We start from the raw sequence: 12,808 nt of genomic DNA, 5'->3' as shown, positions 1-12,808 counted from the left end.
AAACGGAGTTCAAAAACATGAAGAGCCTGAAAAGGTGTGAAAAATATGAAGAGCCTAAAAACGTGCCAAAAATATGAGGAGAATGAAACGGTCTGAAATAATGAGGAGGATGAAGTGGTGTTGAAAAACATGAAAAGCCTGAAAACATGTGAAAAATATGAAGAGCTTCAAAAATGTGCAAAATATGAAGAGCTTCAAAAGGTGTGAAAAATATGAGGAGCATGAAACGGACTGAAAAATAGCAGGAGCATGAAGCGTTTTTGAAAAACATTAAGAGCCTGAAAAGGTGTGAGAAATATGAAGAACATCAAAATGTGTCAAAAATACGAGGAGCATGAAACGGTATGAAAAATAGGAGGAGCATGAAACGGTGATCAAAAACATGAAGTGCCTGAAAACCTGTGAAAAATATGAAGAGCTTCAAAAGGTGTGAAATATATGAAGAATTTCAAAAGGTGTCAAAAATGAGAAGAGCATGTAACGGGCTGAAAAATAAGAGCAGCATAAAATGGTGTTGAAAAAAATGAAGAGCCTGAAAAGGTGTGAAAAACATGAAGAGCTTCAAAAGGTGTCAAAAATAGGAGGAGCATGAAACAGTCTGAAAAATAGGAGCAGCATGAAATGGTGTTCAGAAACATGTAGAGCCTGAAAAGGTGTGAAAAATATGAAGAGCTTCAAAAGGTGTCAAAAATATGAGGAGCATAAAACGGTCTGAAAAATAGGAGCAGCATGAAGCTGTGCTCAAATACATGAAGAGCCTGAAAAAGTGTGAAAAATATGAAGAGCTTCAAAAGGTGTCAATAATAAGAGGTGCATGAAACAGTCTGAAAAATAGGATGAGCATGAAGCGGTGTTGAAAAACATGAAGAACCTGAAAAGTTGTGAGAAATATGAAGAGCTTCAACAGGTGTCAAAATATGAGGAGCATGAAACGCTCTGAAAAGAGGAGGAGCATGAAGCGGTGTTGAAAAACATGAAGAGCCTGAAAAGTAGTGAAAAATATGAAGAGCTTCTAAAGGTGTCAAAAATATGAGGAGCAATGTAACGGTCTTAAAAATACGAGGAGCATGAAGTGATGTTGAAAACCATGAATAGCCTGAAAATGTGTGAAATATATGAAGAGATTAAAAATGTGACAAATATATGAGGAGAATGAAACGGTCTGAAAAATACGAGGAGCATTAAACGGTGTTCAAAAGCATGAAGAGCCGGGAAAGGTGTGAAAAATATGAAGAGCTTCAAAAGGTGTCAAAAATATGAGGAGCATGAAACGGTCTGAAAAATAGGAGGAGCAAGAAGTGGTGTTGAAAAAAATGAAGAGCCTGAAAAAGGTGTGAAAATTATGAGGAGAATGAAACGGTCTGAAAAATAGGAGGAGCATGAAACGGTCTGAAAAATAGGAGGAGCATGAAGTGGTGTTCAAAAACATGAAGAGCCTGAAAAGGTGTGAAATATATGAAGAGCTTCAAAAGGTGTCAGAAATATGGGAGCATGAAATGGTCTGAAAAATAGGAGGACCATGAAGCGGTGTTGAAAAACATGGGGAGTTTGAAAAGGTGTGAAAAATATGAAGAGCTTCAAAAGGTGTCAAAAATATGAGAAGCATGAAACGGTCTGAAAAATAGGAGCAGCATGAAACGGTGTTCAAAAACATGAAGAGCCTGAAAACATGTGAAAAATATGAAGAGCCTCAAAAGGTGTGAAAAATATGAAGAGCTTCAAATAATGTGAAATACATGAGGAGCATGAAATGGTCTGAAAAATAGGAGGAGCATGAAGCGGTGTTGAAAAACATGAAAACCTGAAAAGATGTGAAAAATATGAACAGCTTCAAAAGGTGTCAAATATATGAGGAGCAAGAAACTGTCTGAAAAATAGGAGGAGCATGAAGCGGTGTTCAAAAAAATGAAGAGCCTGAAAAGGTGTTAAAAATATGAAGAGCTTCAAAAGGTGTGAAAAATATGAGGAGCATGAAACGGTGTGAAAAATAGGAGGAGGATTGTAGCGGTGTTCAAAAACATTAAGAGCATGAAAAGGTGTGAAAAATATGAACAGCTTCAAAAGGTGTGAAACACATGAGGCGCATGAAACTGTCTGAAGAATAGGAGGAGCATGAAGCAGTGTTGAAAAACATGAAGAGCATGAAAAGCTGTGAAAAAGATGAAGAGTTTCAAAAGGTGTCAAAAATATGAGGAGCATGAAACGGTCTGAAAAATAAGAGGAGCAGGAAGCGGTGTTCAAAAACATGGAGAGCCTGAAAAGGTATGAAAAATATGAAGAGCTTCAAAAGGTGTCAAAAATATGAGGAGCATGCAACGGTCTGATAAGTAAGAGTAGCATGAAACGGTGTTCAGAAACATGAAGAGCCTGGAAAGGTGTGAAAAATATGAAGAGCCTCAAAACGTGTCAAAATTATGAGGAGCATGAAACGGTCTGAAAAACAGGAGGATCATGAAGCAGTGTTGAAAAACATGAAGAGCCTTAAAACGTGTGAAAAATAAGAAGAGCTTCAAAAGGTGTGAAAAATATGAATAGCTTCAAAAGGTGTGAAAAAAGAGATGAGCATGAAACGGTCTGAACAATAGGAGGAGCTTGAAGCTGTGCTCAAAAACATCAAGAGCCTGAGAAGGTGTGAAAAATATGAAGAGCTTCAAAAGGTGTGAAAAATATGAGGAGCATGAAACGGTCTGAAATATAGGAGGAGCATGAAGTGGTGTTCAAAAACATGAAGAGCCTGAAAATTTGTGAAAAATATGACAGCTTCAAAAGGTGTCAAAAATATGAGCAGCATGAAACGGTCTGAAAAATAGGAGGAGCATGAAGCGGTGTTCAAAAACATGAAAAGCCTGAAAAGGTTTGAAAAATATGAAGAGCCTCAAAACGTGTCAAAAATGAGAAGAGCATGAAACTGTCTGAAAAATAGAAGTAGCATGAAGTGGTGTTGAAAAAAAAGAAGACACTGAAAAGGTGTGAAATATATGAAGAGCTTCTAACAGTGTCAAAAATATGAGGAGAATGAAAGCGTCTCAAAAATAGGAGGAGCAGGAAGCGGTGTTCAAAAACATGAAGAGCCTGAAAAGTTGTGAAAAATATGAAGAGCTTCAAAAGGTGTCAAATATATGAGGAGCATGAAACGGTCTGAAAAATAGGAGGAGCATGAAGCGGTGTTCAAAAACATGAAGAGCCTGAAAAGGTGTGAAATATATGAAGAGCTTCAAAAGGTGTCAAAAATACGAGGAGCATGAAACGGTCTGAAAAATAGGAGGATCATGAAGCGGGGTTCAAAAACATGGAAAACCTGAAAAGGTGTGAAAAATATGAAAAGCTTCAAAAGGTGTCAAATATGAGATGAGCATGAGAAGTTCTTAAAAATAGGAGGATCATAAAACGGTGCTGAAAAACATGAAGAGCCTGAAAATGTGTGAAAAATATGAAGAGCTTCAAAAGGTGTCAAATATGAGATGAGCATGAAACGGTCTGAAAAATAAGAGGAGCATGAAGCGGTGTTCAAAAACATGAGGAGCCTGAAAAGGTGTGAAAAATATGAAGAGCTGCAAAAGGTGTCAAATATATGAGGAGCATGAAACGGTCTGAAAAATAGAAGGAGCATGAAGTGGTGTTGAAAAAAATGAAAAGCCTGAAAAGGTGTGAAATATATGAAGAACTTCAAAAGGTGTCAAAAATATGAGGAGAATGAAACGGTCTGCAAAATAGGAGAAGCATGAAATGGTGTTCAAAAACATGAAGAGCCTGAAAAGGTGTGAAAAACATGAAGAGCCTGAAAAGGTGTGAAAAATATGAAGAGATTCAAAAGGTGTCAAAAATATTAGGAGCATGAAACGGTCTGAAAAAAAGGAGGAGCAGGAAACCGTGTTCAAAAACATGAAGAGCCTGAAAAGGTGTGAAAAATATGAAGAGCTTCAATAGGTGTTAAAAATAGGAGGAGCATGAAGCGGTGTTCAAAAACATGAAGAGCCTGAAAATGTGTGTAAAATATGAAGAGCTTCAAAACGTGTCAAAAATATGAGGAGCATGAAACGGTCTGAAAAATAGGTGGATCAAGAAGCGGTGTTGAAAACATGAAGAGCGTGAAAACGTGTGAAAAATATGAAGAGCTTCAAAAGGTGTGAAAAATATGAAGAGCTAAAAATGGTGTCAAAAATGAGATGAGCATGAAAAGGTCTGAAAAATAGGTGGAGCATGATGTGGTGTTGAAAAACATGAAGAGCCTGAAAAGTTGTGAAAAATATGAAGACCTTCAAAATGTGTCAAAAATATGAGGAGCATGAAACGGTCTGAAAAATAGGAGGAGCATGAAACGGTGTTCAAAAACATGAAGAGCCTGAAAAGCTGTGTAAAATATGAAGAGCCTCAAGGTGTGAAATACTTGAGGAGCATCAATCGGTCTGCAAATAGGAGCAGCATGAAACGGTGTTCACAAACATGAAGAGCCTGAAAAGGTGTTAAAAATATGAAGAGCTTCAAAAGTTGTCAAAAATATGAGGAGCATGAAACGATCTGAAAAATAAGAGGAGCATGAAGCAGTGTTCACAAACATTACGAGCCAGAAAAGGTGTGAAAAATATGAAGAGCTTCAAAAGGTGTCAAAAATATGAGGAGCATGAAACGGTCTGAAAAATAGGAAGAGCATGAAGCTGTGTCAAAAACATGAAGAGCCTGAAATGGTGTGAAAATCATGAAGAGCCTAAAAGGTGTGAAAAATATGAAAAGCTTCAAAAGATGTCTCAAATATGAGGAGCATGAAACGGTCTGAAAAATTGGAGGATCATGAAGCGGTGTTGAAAAACATGAAGAGCATGAAAAGCTGTGAAAAATATGAAGAGCTTCAAAAGGTGTCAAAAATATGGGAGCATGAAACGGTCTGAAAATTAGGAGAAAAATGAAGCGGTGTTGAAAACCATGAAGAGCCTGAAAAGGTGAGAAAAATATGAAGAGCTTCAAAGGTGTCAAAAATGGGAGGAGCATGAAACGGTCTGAAAAATAGGAGGAGCATGAAATCGTGTTCAAAAACATGAAGAGCCTGAAAAGGTGTGAAAAATATGAAGAGCTTCAAAATGTGTGAAATACATGAGGAGCATGAAACGGTCTGAAAAGGAGGAGGAGCATGCAGCCGTGTTCAAAATCATGAAGAGCCTGAAAAGGAGTGAAAAATATGAAGAGCTTCAAAAGGTGTGAAATACATGAGGAGCATTAATCGGTTTGAAAAATAGGAGTAGCATGAAGCGGTGTTGAAAACATGAAGAGCCTGAAAAGGAGTGAAAAATATGAAGAGCTTCAAAAGGTGTGAAATATATGAAGAGCTTCAACAGGTTTCAAAAATATGAGGAGCATGAAACGGTCTGAAAAATAGGAGGAGCATGAAGCGGTGTTCAAAACATGAAGAGCCTGAAAAAGTGTGAAAAATATGAAGAGATTCAAAAGGTCTGAAAAATATGAAGAGCCTGAAAAGGTGTCAAAAATGAGATGAGCATGAAACGGTCTGAAAAATAGGAGGAGCATGAAGCGGTGTTCTAAACATGAAAAGCCTGAAAATTGTGAAAAATATGAAGAGCTTCACTGGTTTGAAAAATAAGAAGAGCCTGAAAAGGTGTGAAAATTGACATGAGCATGAAACGGTCTGAAAAATAGGAAGAGCATGAAAAGGTGTTCAAAAACATGTACAGCCTGACAAGGTGTGAAAAATATGAAGAGCTTCAAAAGGTGTCAAAAATATGAGGAGCATGAAACGGTCTGAAAAATAGGAGCAGCATGAAATGGTGTTCAGAAACATGTAGAGCCTGAAAAGGTGTGAAAAATATGAAGAGCTTCAAAAGGTGTCAAAAATATGAGGAGCATAAAACGGTCGAAAAATAGGAGCAGCATGAAGCTGTGCTCAAATACATGAAGAGCCTGAAAAAGTGTGAAAAATATGAAGAGCTTCAAAAGGTGTCAATAATAAGAGGTGCATGAAACAGTCTGAAAAATAGGATGAACATGAAGCGGTGTTGAAAAACATGAAGAACCTGAAAAGTTGTGAGAAATATGAAGAGCTTCAACAGGTGTCAAAAATATGAGGAGCATGAAACGCTCTGAAAAGAGGAGGAGCATGAAGCGGTGTTGAAAAACATGAAGAGCCTGAAAAGTAGTGAAAAATATGAAGAGCTTCTAAAGGTGTCAAAAATATGAGGAGCAATGTAACGGTCTTAAAAATACGAGGAGCATGAAGTGATGTTGAAAACCATGAATAGCCTGAAAATGTGTGAAATATATGAAAAGATTAAAAATGTGACAAATATATGAGGAGCATGAAACGGTCTGAAAAATACGAGGAGCATGAAGCGGTGTTCAAAAATATGAAGAGCCTGAAAATGTGTGAAAAATATGAAGAGCTTCAAAAGGTGTCAAAAATACGAGAAGCATGAATCGGTCTGAAAAATAGGAAGAGCATGAAGCTGTGTTCAAAAACATGAAGAGCCTGAAAATGTGTGAAAAATATGAAGAGCTTCAAAAGATGTGAAAATTATGAAGAGCTTCAAAAGGTGTCAAAAATGAGATGAGCATGAAACGGTCTGAAAGATAGGAGGAGCATGAAGCGGCCTGAAAAATAGGAGGAGCATAAAGTGGTGTTCAAAAACATGAAGAGCCTGAAAAGGTGTGAAAAATATGAAGAGCTTCAAAATGTGTCAAAAATATGATGAGCATGAAACGGTCTGAAAAATAGGAGGAGCATGAAGCGGTATTGAAAAACATGAAGAGCCTGAAATCTTGTGAAAAATATGAAGAGCTTCAAAAGATGTGAAAATTATGAAGAGCTTCAAAAGGTGTCAAAAATGAGATGAGCATGAAACGGTCTGAAAGATAGGAGGAGCATGAAGCGGTATTGAAAAACATGAAGAACCTGAAAAGGTAGGAAAAATATAAAAAGCTTCAAAACCTGTCAAAAATATGAGGAGCATGAAACGGTCTGAAAAATAGCAGAAGCATGAAGCGGTGTTGAAAAACATGAAGAGTCTGAAAACGTGTGAAAGTATGAAGAGCTTCAAAAATGTGAAAAATATGAAGAGCTTCAAAAGGTGTGAAAAATATGAAGAGCTTCAGAAGGTGTCAAAAATATTCGGAGAATGAAACGGTCTGCAAAATAGGAGGAGCATGAAATGGTGTTCAAAAACATGAAGAGCATGGAAAGGTGTGAAAAATATGAAGATCTTCAAAAGGTGTCAAAAATATGAGGAGCAAGAAACGGTCTGAAAAATAGGAGGAGCATTAAACGGTGTTCAAAAATATGAGGAGCCTGAAAACGTGTGAAAAATATGAAAAGCTACAAAAGGTGTCAAAAATATGAGGAGCACGAAACGGTCTAAAAAATAGGAGGAGCATGAAATGCTGTTGAAAAACATGAAGAGCTGAAGAGGACTGAAAAATAGAAAGAGCTTCAAAAGGTGTGAAATATATGAGGAGCATGAAACGGTCTGAAAAATAGGAGAAGCATGAAGCTGTGTTAAAAACCATGAGAACCAGAAAAGGTGTGAAAAATATGAAGAGCTTCAAAAGGAGTGAAAGACTTGAGCAGCATGAAACCGTCTGAATTATAGGAGGAGCATGAAACGGTGTTGAAAAACATGAGGAGCCTCAAAAGGTGTGAAAAATATGAAGAGCACAAAAGGTGTCAAAAATATGAAGAGCTTCAAAAAGTGTGACAAATGAGATGAGCATGAAATGGTCTGAAAAAGGAGGAGCATGAAGTGGTGTTGAAAAACATGAAGAGCCTGAAAAGGTGTAAATTATATGAAGAGATTCAAAAGGTGTCAAAAATATGAGGAGCTTGAAATGGTCTGAAAAATTGGAGGATCATGAAGCGGTGTTAAAAAACATGAAGAGCCTGAAAAGTTGTGAAAAATATGAAGAGCTTCAAAGGTGTCAAAAATGGGAGGAGCATGAAACGGTCTGAAAAATAGGAGGAGCATGAAATCGTGTTCAAAAACATGAAGAGCCTGAAAAGGTGTGAAAAATATGAAGAGCTTCAAAATGTGTGAAATACATGAGGAGCATGAAACGGTCTGAAAAGGAGGAGGAGCATGAAGCCGTGTTCAAAATCATGAAGAGCCTAAAAACGTGTGAAAAATATGAAGAGCTTCAAAAGGTGTGAAAAATAGGAGAAGCATGAAGCGGTGTTGAAAAACATGAAGAGCCTGAAAACGTGTGAAAAACATGAAGAGCTTCAAAAGGTGTGAAAAATATGAACAGCTTCAAAAAGTGTCAAAAATGAGATGAGCATGAAGCGGTCTCAAAAATGGTGGAGCATGAAGTGTTGTTGAAAAACATGAAGAGCCTGAAATCGAGTGAAAAATATGAAGAGCTTCAAAAGGTTTGAAATACATGAGGAGCATTAATCGGTCTGAAAAATAGCAGTAGCATGAAGCGGTGTTGAAAAACATGAAGAGCCTGAAAAGGAGTGAAAAATATAAAGAGCTTCAAAAGGTGTGAAATATATGAAGAGCTTCAACAGGTTTCAAAAATATGAGGAGCATGAAACGGTCTAAAAAATAGGAGGAGCATGAAGCGGTGTTCAAAACATGAAGAGCCTGAAAAAGTGTGAAAAATATGAAGAGCTTCAAAAGGTCTGAAAAATATGAAGAGCCTGAAAAGGTGTCAAAAATGAGATGAGCATGAAACGGTCTGAAAAATAAGAGGAGCATGAAGCTGTGTTCTAAACATGAAAAGCCTGAAAAAGTGTGAAAAATATGAAGAGCTTCACTGGTTTGAAAAATAAGAAGAGCCTGAAAAGGTGTGAAAATTGACATGAGCATGAAACGGTCTGAAAAATAGGAAGAGCATGAAAAGTGTTCAAAAACATGTACAGCCTGACAAGGTGTGAAAAATATGAAGAGCTTCAAAAGCTGTCAAAAATGAGATAAGCATGAAACGGTCTGAAAAATAGGAGGAGCATGAAGCGGTGTTGAAAAACATAAGAGACTTAAAACCTGTGAAATAAAGAAGAGCTTCAAAAAGTGTGAAAAATATGAAGAGCTTCAAAAGGTGTGAAATTCATGAGGAGCATGAAACGGTCTGAAAAATAGGAGGAGCCTAAAGCGGTGTTGAAAAACATGAAGAACCTGAAAAGGTGTGAAAAATATGAAGAGCTTCAAAAGGTGTGAAAAATATGAGGAGCATGAAACGGTCTGAAAAATAGGAGGAGCATGAAGCCGTGTTGAAAAACATGAAGAGCCTGAAAGGGTGTAACAAATATGAAGAGCTTCAGAAGGTGTCAAAAATGAGATGAGGATGAAACGGTCTGAAAAATAGGAGGAGCATGAAGTGGTGTTGGAAAACAAGAAGAGCCTGAAAAAGTGTGAAATATATGAAGAGCTTCAAAAGGTGTGAAGTACATGAGGAGAATGAAACCGTCTGAAAAATAGGAGGAGCATGAAGCGGTGTTCCAATACATGAAGAGCCTGAAAAGGTGTGAAATATATGAAGAGATTCAAAAGGTGTCAAAAATATGAGGAGCATGAAACGGTCTGAAAAAAAGGAGGAGCAGGAAACCGTGTTCAAAAGTATGAAGAGCCTGAAAAGGTGTGAAAAATTTGAAGTGCTTCAAAAGGGGTGAAAATTAGGAGGAGCATGAAGCGGTGTTCCAAAACATGAAGAGCCTGAAAATGTGTGTAAAATATGAAGAGCTTCAAAACGTGTCAAAAATATGAGGAGCATGAAACGGTCTGAAAAATAGGAGGATCAAGAAGCGGTGTTGAAAAACATGAAGATCTGAAAACTTGTGAAAAATATGAAGAGCTTCAAAAGGTGTCCACAATATGAGGAGCAAGAAACTGTCTGAGAAATAGGAGGAGCATGAAGTGGTGCTGAAAAACATGAAGAGCCTGAAAAGGTGTAAAATATATGAAGAGATTCAAAAGGTGTCAAAAATATGAGGAGCTTGAAACGGTCTGAAACATTGGAGGATCATGAAGCGGTGTTGAAAAACATGAAGAGCCTGAAAAGTTGTGAAAAATATGAAGAGCTTCAAAGGTGTCAAAAATGGGAGGAGCATGAAACGGTCTGAAAAATAGGAGGAGCATGAAATCGTGTTCAAAAACATGAAGAGCCTGAAAAGGTGTGAAAAATATGAAGAGCTTCAAAATGTGTGATATACATGAGGAGCATGAAACTGTCTGAAAAGGAGGAGGTGCATGAAGTGGTGTTCAAAAACATGAAGAGCCTGAAAAGGTGTGAATAATATGAAGAGGTTCAAAAGGTGTGAAAAATATGAGGAGCATGATACGGTGTGAAAAATAGGAGGAGCATGAAGCGGTGTTCAAAACATGAAGAGCCTGAAAAGGTGTGAAAAATATGAAGAGCTTCAAAAGGTGTGAAATACATGAGGAGCATGAAACTGTCTGAAAAATAGGAGGAGCATGAAAAGGTGTTCAAGAACATGGAGAGCCTGAAAATGTGTGAAAAATATAAAGAGCATCAAAAGGTGTGAAATACATGCGGAGCATTAAACGGTCTGAAAAATAAGAGGAGCATGAAGTGGTGTTGAAAAACATGAAGAGCCTGAAAAGGTGTGAAATAAATGAAGAGCTTGAAAAGGTGTGAAAAATATGAAGAGCTTCTAAAGGTGTCAAAAATATGAGGAGCATGAAACGGTTTGAACAATAGGAGGAGCATGAAAAGGTTTTCAAGAACATGAAGAGCCTGAAATTGTGTGAAAAATATAAAGAGCTTCAAAAGCTGTGAAATACATGCGGAGCATGTAATGGTCTGAAAAATAGGATGAGCATGAAAAGGTGTTCAAAAAAAAGAAGAGCCTGAAAAGGTGTTAAAAATATGAACAGCTTCAAAAGGTGTGAAAAATATGAAGAGCTTCAAAAGGTGTCAAAAATGAGATGAGCATGAAACGGTCTGAAAAATCGGAGGAGCATGAAGTGGGGTTGAAAATCATGAAGAGCCTGAAAAGGTGTGTAAAATATGAAGAGCTTCAAAAGGAGTGAAATACATGAGGAGCATGAAACCGTCTGAATTATAGGAGGAGCATGAAACGGTGTTCAAAAACATGAAAAGCCTAAAAAGGTGTGAAAAATATGAAGAGCTACAAAAGGTGTGACAAATATGAAGAGCTTCAAAAGGTGTGAAAAATATGAAGAGCTTCAAAAGGTGTGAAATACATGAGGAGCATGAAACGGTCAGAAAAATAGGAGGAGCATGAAGCGGTGTTGAAAAACATGAAGAACCTGAAAAGGTGTTAAAAATATGAAGAGCTTCAAAAGGTGTCAAAAATATGAGGAGCATGTAACGGTCTGAAAAATAGGAGGAGCATGAAGTGGTGTTGAAAAACATGAAGAGACTGTAAATTTGTGAAAAATATGAAGAGCTTCAAATCGTGTCAAAAATATGAGAAGCATGAAACGGTCTGAAAAATAGGAGCAGCATGAAGAGGTGTTCAAAAACATGAAGAGCCTGAAAACGTGTGAAAAATATGAAGAGCTTCAAAAGGTGTGAAAAATAGGAGAAGCATGAAGCGGTGTTGAAAAACATGAAGAGCCTGAAAACGTGTGAAAAATATGAAGAGCTTCAAAAGGTGTTAAAAATATGAACAGCTTCAAAAAGTGTCAAAAATGAGATGAGCATGAAGCGGTCTCAAAAATGGTGGAGCATGAAGTGTTGTTGAAAAACATAAAGAGCCTGAAATCGTGTGAAAAATAGGAAGAGCTTCAAAAGGTGTGAAATACATGAGGAGCATTAATCGGTCTGAAAAATAGGAGTAGCATGAAGCGGTGTTGAAAAACATGAAGAGCCTGAAAAGGAGTGAAAAATATGAAGAGCTTCAAAAGGTGTGAAATATATGAAGAGCTTCAACAGGTTTCAAAATTATGAGGAGCATGAAACGGTCTGAAAAATAGAAGGAGCATGAAGTGTTGTTCAAAAACGTGAAGAGCCTGAAAAGGTTTGAAAAATAGGAAGAGCTTCAAAAGGTGTGAAATACATGAGGAGCAAGAAACGGTCTGAAAAATAGGAGGAGCATGAAGCGGTGTTTTAAACATGAAAAGCCTGAAAAAGTGTGAAAAATATGAAGAGCTTCACTGGTTTGAAAAATAAGAAGAGCCTGAAAAGGTGTGAAAATTGACATGAGCTTGAAACGGTCTGAAATATAGGAAGAGCATGAAGAGGTGTTCAAAAACATGTACAGCCTGACAAGGTGTGAAAAATATGAAGAGCTTCAAAAGGTGTCAAAAATATGAGGAGCATGAAACGGTCTGAAAAATAGGAGGAGCATGAAGTGGTGTTGAAATACATGAAGAGCCTGAAAATGTGTGAAAAATATGAAGAGCTTCAAAACGTGTCAAAAATATGAGAAGCATGAAACGGTCTGAAAAATAGGAGCAGCATGAAGAGGTGTTCAAAAACATGAAGAGCCTGAAAAGGTGTGAAAAATATGAAGAGCTTCTAAAGGTGTCAAAAATATGAGGAGCATGAAACGGTTTGAACAATAGGAGGAGCATGAAAAGGTTTTCAAGAACATGAAGAGCCTGAATTTGTGTGAAAAATATAAAGAGCTTCAAAAGCTGTGAAATACATGCGGAGCATGTAATGATCTGAAAAATAGGATGAGCATGAAAAGGTGTTCAAAAAAAAGAAGAGCCTGAAAAGGTGTTAAAAATATGAACAGCTTCAAAAGGTGTGAAAAATATGAAGAGCTTCAAAAGGTGTCAAAAATGAGATGAGCATGAAACGGTCTGAAAAATCGGAGGAGCATGAAGTGGGGTTGAAAATCATGAAGAGCCTGAAAAGGTGTGTAAAATATGAAGAGCTT

Source organism: Dama dama, unplaced genomic scaffold (genome assembly GCF_033118175.1).
Source record: "Dama dama isolate Ldn47 unplaced genomic scaffold, ASM3311817v1 ptg000071l, whole genome shotgun sequence".
Lineage (NCBI taxonomy): Eukaryota > Metazoa > Chordata > Mammalia > Artiodactyla > Cervidae > Dama > Dama dama.
The sequence above is the reverse complement of the archived record's forward strand: the minus strand, read 5'-3'. Positions refer to the sequence as shown.